The sequence below is a fragment of the Tamandua tetradactyla genome, chromosome 6, assembly GCF_023851605.1.
Source record: "Tamandua tetradactyla isolate mTamTet1 chromosome 6, mTamTet1.pri, whole genome shotgun sequence".
In the NCBI taxonomy this organism is placed as follows: Eukaryota; Metazoa; Chordata; class Mammalia; order Pilosa; family Myrmecophagidae; genus Tamandua; species Tamandua tetradactyla.
This window is the reverse complement of record NC_135332.1, coordinates 170,054,754-170,064,265: the sequence shown is the minus strand read 5'-3', so window position 1 is coordinate 170,064,265 and position 9,512 is coordinate 170,054,754.

Sequence of the window (9,512 nt, the reverse complement as noted above, 5' to 3'; positions counted from 1 at the left end):
TTGGCAGGAATTGTGACCACCATTTTATATATAAGAAAATCATATATTCCCAAAGTCATATGATCAGCGTGAGGTTCCAGGCCTCCCGCTTCCCTTTCTGCCTCCTGCTTCCATCATTTGGAAGCTATTTCAGCATCTGGGTTCCTGGAGTAAAGAAGCACATTTTAACCTCCTGAAACACACTCTGTACAGAGTCCAGAGCCTCCAAATGACCCAGTGAACACTCTGCCCTACAGGGAAGGAGTCAGGTCCTACCATTAGCTATTTTAGAATCTGATAGCCCTCCAGCCTTTCTTGGGATGGGCCCAAGGCCAGTTCTGTCCTCCTGGGTGGATGATGAGGGAGCTGAGCATTAACTATGTACCAGGTAAGGTTATAAGTACTCAGCATCGACTCGCTCAAGTCTCACAAGCTTGAACTTGTGGGTTCTACAGGACACTTAGAGGTTTTAGGTCCTAAGAGCTGGTAGCGTCTGAGGACCACCTGCCACCGAGGCTGGCAAAGTACTTGGCTGAGGCTGGACGGTCTGTGGGGATCCAACCAGCAGCCCTGAGATCCTGGGCCCTGCCCTCCTGCACCCTTTCCCAATCTTCATTTTGCAATCAGTAAGCCTGACCCAGCAAACATCTGTGGCCCCAAGGAGAACTCATCTTCCTGACCCTTCTCTATGTGTCTCAAAAAAAAGAAAAATTCCCAAGGGCATGTGGGGGGTAGGGGCAGCCTCAGCAATCAAATAGGGGTGGGGGGCAGAAGAAGGCTGCCAAGTCCTGACCAGGACACTTGAACACTGGCCCGTTACCAAAGCTTCCTAACCAGTCCTAGACTCAGGGAAGAGAAGATCATTGGAAAGGAGGCTGGAAAGCAGACTTGTTATCCATAGGTTTCTGGGTTTTGATTGATTTGGGTGTGGAGGGGAGGAGAGATTTCAGGTCAAAGTTCAAATAAATATTTCTGTCTTGAGCTTGCTGTGTAACCTTAGGTAAATCACTAAACATCTCTGAGTTGGTTGTCTCTTCAGTAAAATAGTAGATAGTCCTAGCCCCCTCAGTGCTTCATAGAATTAATGATACTTTACAAGTAGTCATGTGAACCTTTTCTCTCATCAAGGGGTCATCTTTTCTCTCATTTTATTCTCCTAAGAGCTCCATAAAGTTTGTTGGGCATACTGTATCATTCTCACTTAGCAAATGAGGAAACTGAGGCATAGAAAGGTTTATTCCCTCCCTCAAACACTTAATAAGTACCATGTAGGGTATGGGAGACTTTGGGGAAGCCCAGAAATAGAATAAATAACTTGCCTGAGGCACCAACAAAGAAAAAAACTGACAGCAGATCCAACTTCTAAAGCTACTGCCTTCCAGTCCGCTTGGTCAAAGAGAAAGAAAGACCTGCCAACCCATCCTTCCCGTGGGGCCCATGATGCCTTCTCCACATCTATCAAAGCACTTGTTCAGCTTTAACACACTTACTGGTTAAAATACCAGTTGTCATTTTCTGGGTTTATGAGCAACTTGATGGAAGGACCGTAACGTATATGATTATTCATCTGTGGGACCCAAGAGCTGTCATTTGGCACTTCATAGATGCTTAATAAATACTTGTCACATGAATGAATGAATGAATTGCAGTAAGAGGAAGTGCAGGAAGGAACTGAGTCAACAAGGTATGGAGGTAGGAAAGCCAGGGCCCATATGAGTGGAGCCCCCTCCCCAAGGCCCTCCAGTCTCCACTTCCTGGAGGGGTGGACTGTCTTGAAAATGCAGGGGACATGGCCTGAGTCAAGGCAAGTAGGTGAGATCATGTAGGGGCACTTCGTTAATGGCTGTCTGCCTGGTGCCATATCGACCCCCTTCCTTAGCTGTGAGGACAGAGAGATATCTAGAATTTCATTTTTTAATAATAACATATATATATATAACACCAAATTTGCCATTTTTAAGTGTACAGTTAGTGGCATTAAGCACATCTACAATGTTGTGTAACTATCACCACCATCCATCACCCAAACTTTTTCATCTCCCCAAACAGAAACTCTGTACCCACTAAGTAATAAATGCCCCTTGCCCAGTCCCTAATAATCTCTAATCTACTTTCTGTCTCTATAAATTTGCTTATTCTAGAAATATCTAGAATTTCTTTATATTGATCTCAAATTTTCCATATACCTGTGTTCTAGTTTGCTAGAGGCCAGAATGCAACACACCAGAGATGGATTGACTTTTAGTAAAAGGGGATTTATTTCATTAGTTCTTCAGAGGAAAGGCAGCTAACTTTCAACTGAGGTTCCTTCTTACGGGGGAAGGCACAGGGTGATCTCTGCTGGCCTTCTCTCCAGTCCCCTGGGTTCACAACTTTCCCTGGAGTGATTTCTTTTTGCTTCTCCAAAGGCCTGGGCTGAGCTGCAAGTGCTGAGAAGAGAAATGCTGAGCTGGTTGGGCTGTGCTATGTTGAGCTCTCTCATTTAAGTATCAGCCAATTAAATCAAACATCATTCACTGCAGCAGGCACACCTCCTAGCCAACTGCAGATGTAACGAGCAACAGATGAGGTTCACGTACCATTGGCTCATGTTCACAGCAATAGAACTAGGCACCTTCACCTGGCCAAGTTGACAACTGAATCTGACTACCACAACGAGGTATTAGGGGCTTACATATTTATTTCATTACTTATGTTCCTTAAACTCCAAGGTTGGTGGAACTTTCAAAAAGTGCTATCACTAGTATAACAGAAGAAATACAATAATTTGTTGTTTTAAGAAAAACAATAATTTGTTGTTATAAAATTCTAATCGGCAAATAAAGTGAAAAGTTAAAGAAAGAGAAAGCACCACACAACACCATCGCCCTACAAAGGCACCAGGAATGCAGGAATGGCTGTGTGTGTCCCAGAGGGGTCCTGCTTCTCCTTGCACCTGCCTCCCTGCTTCTCCTTGCACACAGGCCCTCCAAGCACATCCCCCAGCCCAGATTGGGCAGTGATGGTCCATCAATATTCTTTATGGAATGCCTTCTCCACCACACTTAAATAGCTCTGCAACCAAGATGTATCTCACAGTCAAGGGGTCTTATATTTGATGAAATACAGTAGCTCACTCTAGCAGCAGTATGCCCAGACAGGAACCAAGACTTCCGAGTTCTAGTCCCAGCCCTACCCAAACCTCAACTGGGTGACCTCAGGCCAGTCCCTCAATCTCTCAAATCTGCTTCATTCTCACCACTGAAATGGAATATTGACACCTCATCCCAGACACTGTGCATCGTGATCAGCACATGCCACCAAGCCAGATTGTCAGGGTTCAAATCTCTGCCAGGGCAACTTACCTCCCTGCACCTCACTTTACTTACCTGAAAAATGGGCAAAATATTAGTACCTACCAAACAGTGTTGGTGGAGAATTTAATGAGTTAATATAGCCAATCACCTGGGGAGTTTTTAAATAATTCCAATGTCCAGCTCCCAACCTCAGAGATTTGACTGAATTGATCTGGGTGGATAGAGCCAGGGCATTCATATTTTTTATGTTTTCCTACATAGTTTAAATACGCAACCAGGGCTGAGAACTGCTGAACTAATACCAGAAAGTACACAGCACAGTAACTTCACAAAGTGAGCACAAAAGAAAGGTGAGTCATTATTCTAGGCACAATGCTAGCTACGTATACACATCAGCTGTATCCTCCCATCATCCCAGCAAAGAAGAGATATTAGACTACCCACCTTGCAGATAAGGAAACCGGGGGTCAGCGAAGATATGTGACTTGCCCAAGATCACACAGCATGTGAGAGAAGATTCTGGCTCCAGGGTTGCTACAGGGTACCGCTTTCTTCATCTGTAAAATAGGGGTCCTACATTCAGCAATCAGCTGAGCCTTGCAGTTCTGACACTGCCAAACAGTGTGTTTCAAATAGCAGGTCTCAACCCATTAGCAAATCATACAATCATTTGTGTTATTAGTTTATGATTAGCAATTTAGAAGGGAATTGAATATGTTATGTTTCGGATGCTTGTAAGTTGTCCAAGTGAAATACACCACAGGATTCCAGCCATAAGTTGCTGAAAGCAGAAAACTGAGGCCCAGAGAGCAAAAAGGACACCCAAAGTTACAGAGCGCATTAGCATCTAAATCAAGATTAAGCATGTACTCACTCAACAAACATTAATCACACACCTACTATGTGTACCACGCACTGTACTAGGTATCTAGGAGTCTTTGGTCCAAATGAGCAGATATTTATCAATATAAACTAATGCTAAATAATACTAAATTAATACTAAAACATTTATAAAGTATAAAATATAATTTTCTTCTCTCTGTAGGCCAGTTCACAATCCTTTAAGGTATAGGACTTTGAATCAAGGGGTAACATGATCTGGTTTATGTTCTTAAAGAAGCCTCTGGCTCAGGCGGTTCAGTGGTAGAATGCTCACCTTATATTCAGGAGACCCTGGTTTGATTCCCGGACCATGCACCCCTCCCCCCAAAAAAGACCCTCTGGCTGCTGTGGGGACTCTGAGAGTAGAAGCTGGGGCTGCTGTTAGCAAGTACAGCAGCAGTCCAGGGAGAGTTAAGGATGCTGAAGATGGAAGGATAAATTTTGAAGGTGGAATTGGCTGGTTCAAATGTTTAAATGTAGGAGAAGACAAGTTAGAAATGGTTCTTGGGTCGAGATTTAAACACCAGGCAATTAGGTTGTCTGTCTCATTGACAGATGAGAAACACTAGACAAGAGACAAGAAACAGGTTTGAGGAGGCAAATCCAAAGTCTGGTTTTGAATATGTTATGTTTGAGATGTGTATAAGGTGCTCAAGTGAAGTTGTCAAATATGGGGTTATGGGAAGACATCTTGGCTAGAGATTTAAAAAAATACTGGGCTTTGTCCCTTTATAAGTGATATTTAAAGGCACCAGATCACATCATCTAAAGAAAGCAGGCAAAGAGAGAAGAAAGAGGATCTAATGGGTTAAGCCTTGGGGCAATCTAGTATGAGGGCCAAAAGGGGAGGGTAACCTGGCAAAGGAAAGAGAAGACAGCATAGGCCAAAAGGTAGGAGATGATAGGACAGTAGTGTGTTCAGTAAGCGACAGGAAGAAAATGTTTCAAGCAGACAGCCACGATCAGCTTCCCAAATGCTGCTCAGTCCCCATACCTGGGCTTCTTTTTATGAGCATTGTTGTTCCTGTGTTCATTCAAATAAACTATCGAAGTCCTCCATTCTAAAACGTCCTTTTTGTTTTCAAATTCTAACTTTGCTGACATCAGGAAATACATGTCCCAATGTGCAACAACTTTGCTAAAAAAAAATAATACTTTGTGGTTGCTGCCCCACTGTAAAGTGGTTTCAACAGCTTTGTAAATGGCATTGATTTAGGTTTTTTGGCTTTTTGTTGCTGTTGTTATTGTTTCTCATTTTTAAAAATCCCAACATAAAATAGTATGCCACTAGTCTTCCTAGTACTTTACAGGTGTAGCCCATTCCAGCATAGGGACTAGGAAATAGAACTTGTTTTTATGACCTGCAGAGCTAAAAACAAGGTCAAGTCAAGGTTGCCCTCCTCTAGGATCAAATACCCTGCAAAGACATGTCCCTGGCAGTTTTCTTTTCTTTTCTACAATTCCAAGGGGCAGCATTTCCCTCTTCCTGGGAGGTGCTCCCTTTGATCATTATCAAGCCATCTGTCAGCTCCACTCTATCTGGCCCTGGGTTTCCCCTTCCCTGAGGGCCCATCTCTCCCTCCTGAGCCACACCAAGATCATCTAGGAGATGCGGACCATGGCAGGGAGCAGTTGGGAGGGGCCCTCACCTCAGGAACTCCAGCCAGGGCACCTTGGTTCTCAAGGATAGCACAGTGATGGGCACACCTAGGGGTGGGCCCCTGAATGCCTTCCCACAGCGACTCCTGGCCAATCATATCTCTCGCCTCCCAGTGAAGCAATCTGAGTCATTAGCTACTTTAATACCTGGGCCGTCTAAGGCCACCTGCTTCAGCCCAGGGCCCAGGGGCCAGGGAACCTGTTGCAACAAGTGCCTAAATGATTATTCAGCTCCCTTCCAACCAGCTGAACTGAGAGAAATGGGGTCTTGCTCTGGGACAACTCCCTAGTGCCCTGTTCCCCTGGGCTGGGCTCTGTCTCCTGGACAGGGTTTTCCAGAATGCTGACCCTTGTGAGCCCTAGGATACCACTTGACAAATGTCTGCGGACCTTCCCGTGAGCTCTGAACATTTTCTGAAAGCCTGTTTTGTTAACCTACATCTTTTAAGTCTTTTTTTTTTTTGTCAGCAAGGCATTAAATCACTCTGACCAATTACCTACAGTTTAATTGTAGAAAGAGACATATCTGAAAAGACAGAGTAGAAAGGAGGGCTCGTGTCTACACTGACTGAACACCACCCTGTTCCACCTTTAGTAAGCATCATCTCACCTGGTCCTGACAGGTATCATTGTCCCCACTTTAAAGGTTCGGTTGGCTAAATAGAGCCAGGACAGGAATGTTCGAATAATACTCCATGTGACCTAGGGAAAGTTACTTCACCTCCCCAAGCCTCGTAAAATCCTGGGACTAGGTCAATCACCATCATAGTTATTCTACCAGCTTCACCCAGGTTGGGATGCCTGCAGAATCCAGACATCACCCAGGCTTTGCCTGCCCTTCAAGAGTAATGCTGATAAAGGCAGGAGAATACTAAACTATCACAGTTAATGGAAGAGATTGAAGGACAGACAAAGACGGGGATCAAAGTGGGGAGATTTGGTTTTTCAGGTCTAGGCAACAGTGGAGACCCAGGCAAGGTGGATTCAAGGGAGTGTAAGATATCAGAAGGGACTCGCAGACCTATGACTCTACTTCTCCAAATTCCCAGAGCCTTCCATTTCAGAATTATCCATTTCTTAAGACACGAGGCTGCATTACTCAACTATTGTGCCCTTTTTCTCATAGGTTTTCCAAGTCTGTTCCCAGAGATGATAACAGACATGGTCGTGGACTACCAAGTGAATTCAGTTTTTGCTAGTGAGGGTCACGGAGTACCCTCTCATTGGGCACCTTCCGCCTGCACCCATCTCCCTCTGGCCTTTTCTCTTTCAAGGGCAACCCCAATGCTACCTCTGGCCTAAGTCCACCCTGAAAAGCAGCATGGTGCAATGCCTCTGGGTTCCAATCCACACCCTCCCACTTATGAGCTCTGTGACCTTGACAAAGCTGGTCACCTTAGCTCCCTCTTCTGTAAAATGGGGGGTAGCCCTGGTACCTACCTCAAAGGTTTACTGTGAGAATTAAATAAGTTTAATATGTGATGCCTAATAGCTAGTCATTGCATGCTTTATTCTTCCTCCTGGTGTTTGCAGAGCCCAGAGGAGAATAGCTGTAGCATGAGCTCATAAAATAGGGCAACAATATGCTGGTCACTCTGGTGGTCATTTTGGACATCAAGGCCAGATTGAACAGGCTGTGAAGAAGCTCTATGACCTTGCCTGGCTAAGGTCAATGCCCTGAACAGGCCTGATGATGAAAAGGTGCATATTTTCCATCCTTGACCATGACAATTCAGATATTGCCAACAAAATTGGAATCATCTAAACCTAGTAGAGTTAGTTAATTCTAAATATATAAAAAAAAGTTTACCCACTTAAAAAACAAAGTGGTTATCTCATTCATATTCCCACTAGCAATGTATGAGAATTCCCACTGCTCCAATCCTTACTAGCTACTGCATTGTCCGTCTAAATTTAGTCATTCTAGTGGCTATACACAGGTATTTCATTGTGATCTTAATTTACATTTCCCTGATGACTAATAGTATTGAACATCTTTTCACATACTTATGAGCCATTCATATATATTCTTTGGTGATGCATGTGTAAAAATAAACAGAGAAGCTTTTAGGGATAAACGCTCTTTGAATGTCAAACATCCATTATGGTGTCTTTTTTATGCAAAGGTGCTGGGCCCAACAGAGGAGGGAGCCTTACTAAATGAGCAGGGAAGACCCTGGGCCTGACATGGACCACACTCTAACCTTGTGGTCAATCCTTCAAACCCCAACCTGTGCTCAACCAAGAGCAGCTATTTCCACTGCATACCAAGGCTCCTGGAAAGGCCAATTTATCCTCTCCCACATTGCAGAAGCACATGGCTTCCTGCAAACAGGACCAGCCAGGAGAGTTAACTCCTTCCTTCCCCTGCCATTATTCAACTACCTGGGTGGTTTGGGAAAAAATGCATGTCCTAGCCTACCAGGAAAGGACAGCAGTGGAAACAGATTTCCTGTGGCTTTCTCTATGTCCTGATGGCCCTGGATCTCACTGGCACCAGTCCAAGGTATTCCAGGGTTGACATTGCACGGTGTTACACTGCTGTTGACACCCAAGCCTGCAACTGCTGACCCAGCCTAATTCGAGACAGTGTCCATGCCTACTGATGCTTTATGGGCTCTTGCTACGGCTGTTCTCATCAGGGCCCTGCCACAAAATTTGGCATCAAAATTTATATGGTCTGGATTAGTTGGATTTAAAAGGTCATCTGTTTGAATCTGGATTTTTAAAGAAAGAGATCCTCAGTGTTAATGAAAAAGAAAGTGTACTAACTTTGGTGTCAGAAAGCCTTAACTTAAAATCCAACTGCACCCTTACTAGTTGTATGACCAAGGGCAATTTGTTCCACCTTTCTGGGCCTCAGCTTTCTGATCTATAAAGAAGGTATTACCAAGATTACAAATGATTAAATAAAGTGACACAAAGGGCCCAGCCCAGTTCCTGGCACAAAGTATGCTCTCAACAAATGTTAGTTTCTTTCCTGCAACTTTTCTCCCTGTTTCCCTAAAGGACAAGTCAGATTATTAAACTCTGGAGTTAACATTTATTATCCTTGATAGTTATGTAAACATGAACATGTTACTTAACCTCTGTGTATTTTAGCTTCCACCTAAAGTAAGTCTCTGGAGAGAGAGATCTGAGCTGGAAATAATGAGTCGGGCAAGATTAAACACTGGAAGTAGAAGAAATCAATTAGGTAGAATGAGTATCAAGAAGAAAAATGGGAGAGGTCAGAACCATGAGCATACAGCATTCAAGGGTTAGCTGGAGGATGATGGTGAAAGATGATGAAGACAAGAAAGAATGACTAAAGGAAGAAAGGAGAGAAAGGTGTCACCAAGTAAGAAGGAGTACCAGGGAGAATATGGAAGCCCCAAAAACCACAAGGAAGAGAAGGCTTCATACATGCTTATGGTGTTTGGCCTTTGGGAGGTCATTTACTTCAGGGAAGTGATAGGAACAGAAGCCACAGCAAGGTAGGAGGATGAGTGAGTTGGAAATGAGGGTTTGCCATAGGAAAAGAGGAGGAACTACAGTTGAAAAGCCAAGGGGGTCAAGCAATAATGTCAAGACAGGGAAGATCTTGGTACATTTAAGAGTTATAGGAATGAGAGGGAAAAGATTAGGCCAGAAAGGGACAGAGAGAAGTTAGGAGCTGAGAGTTTTATCGGAATCCAATGTCCAGGCTATAGTGGT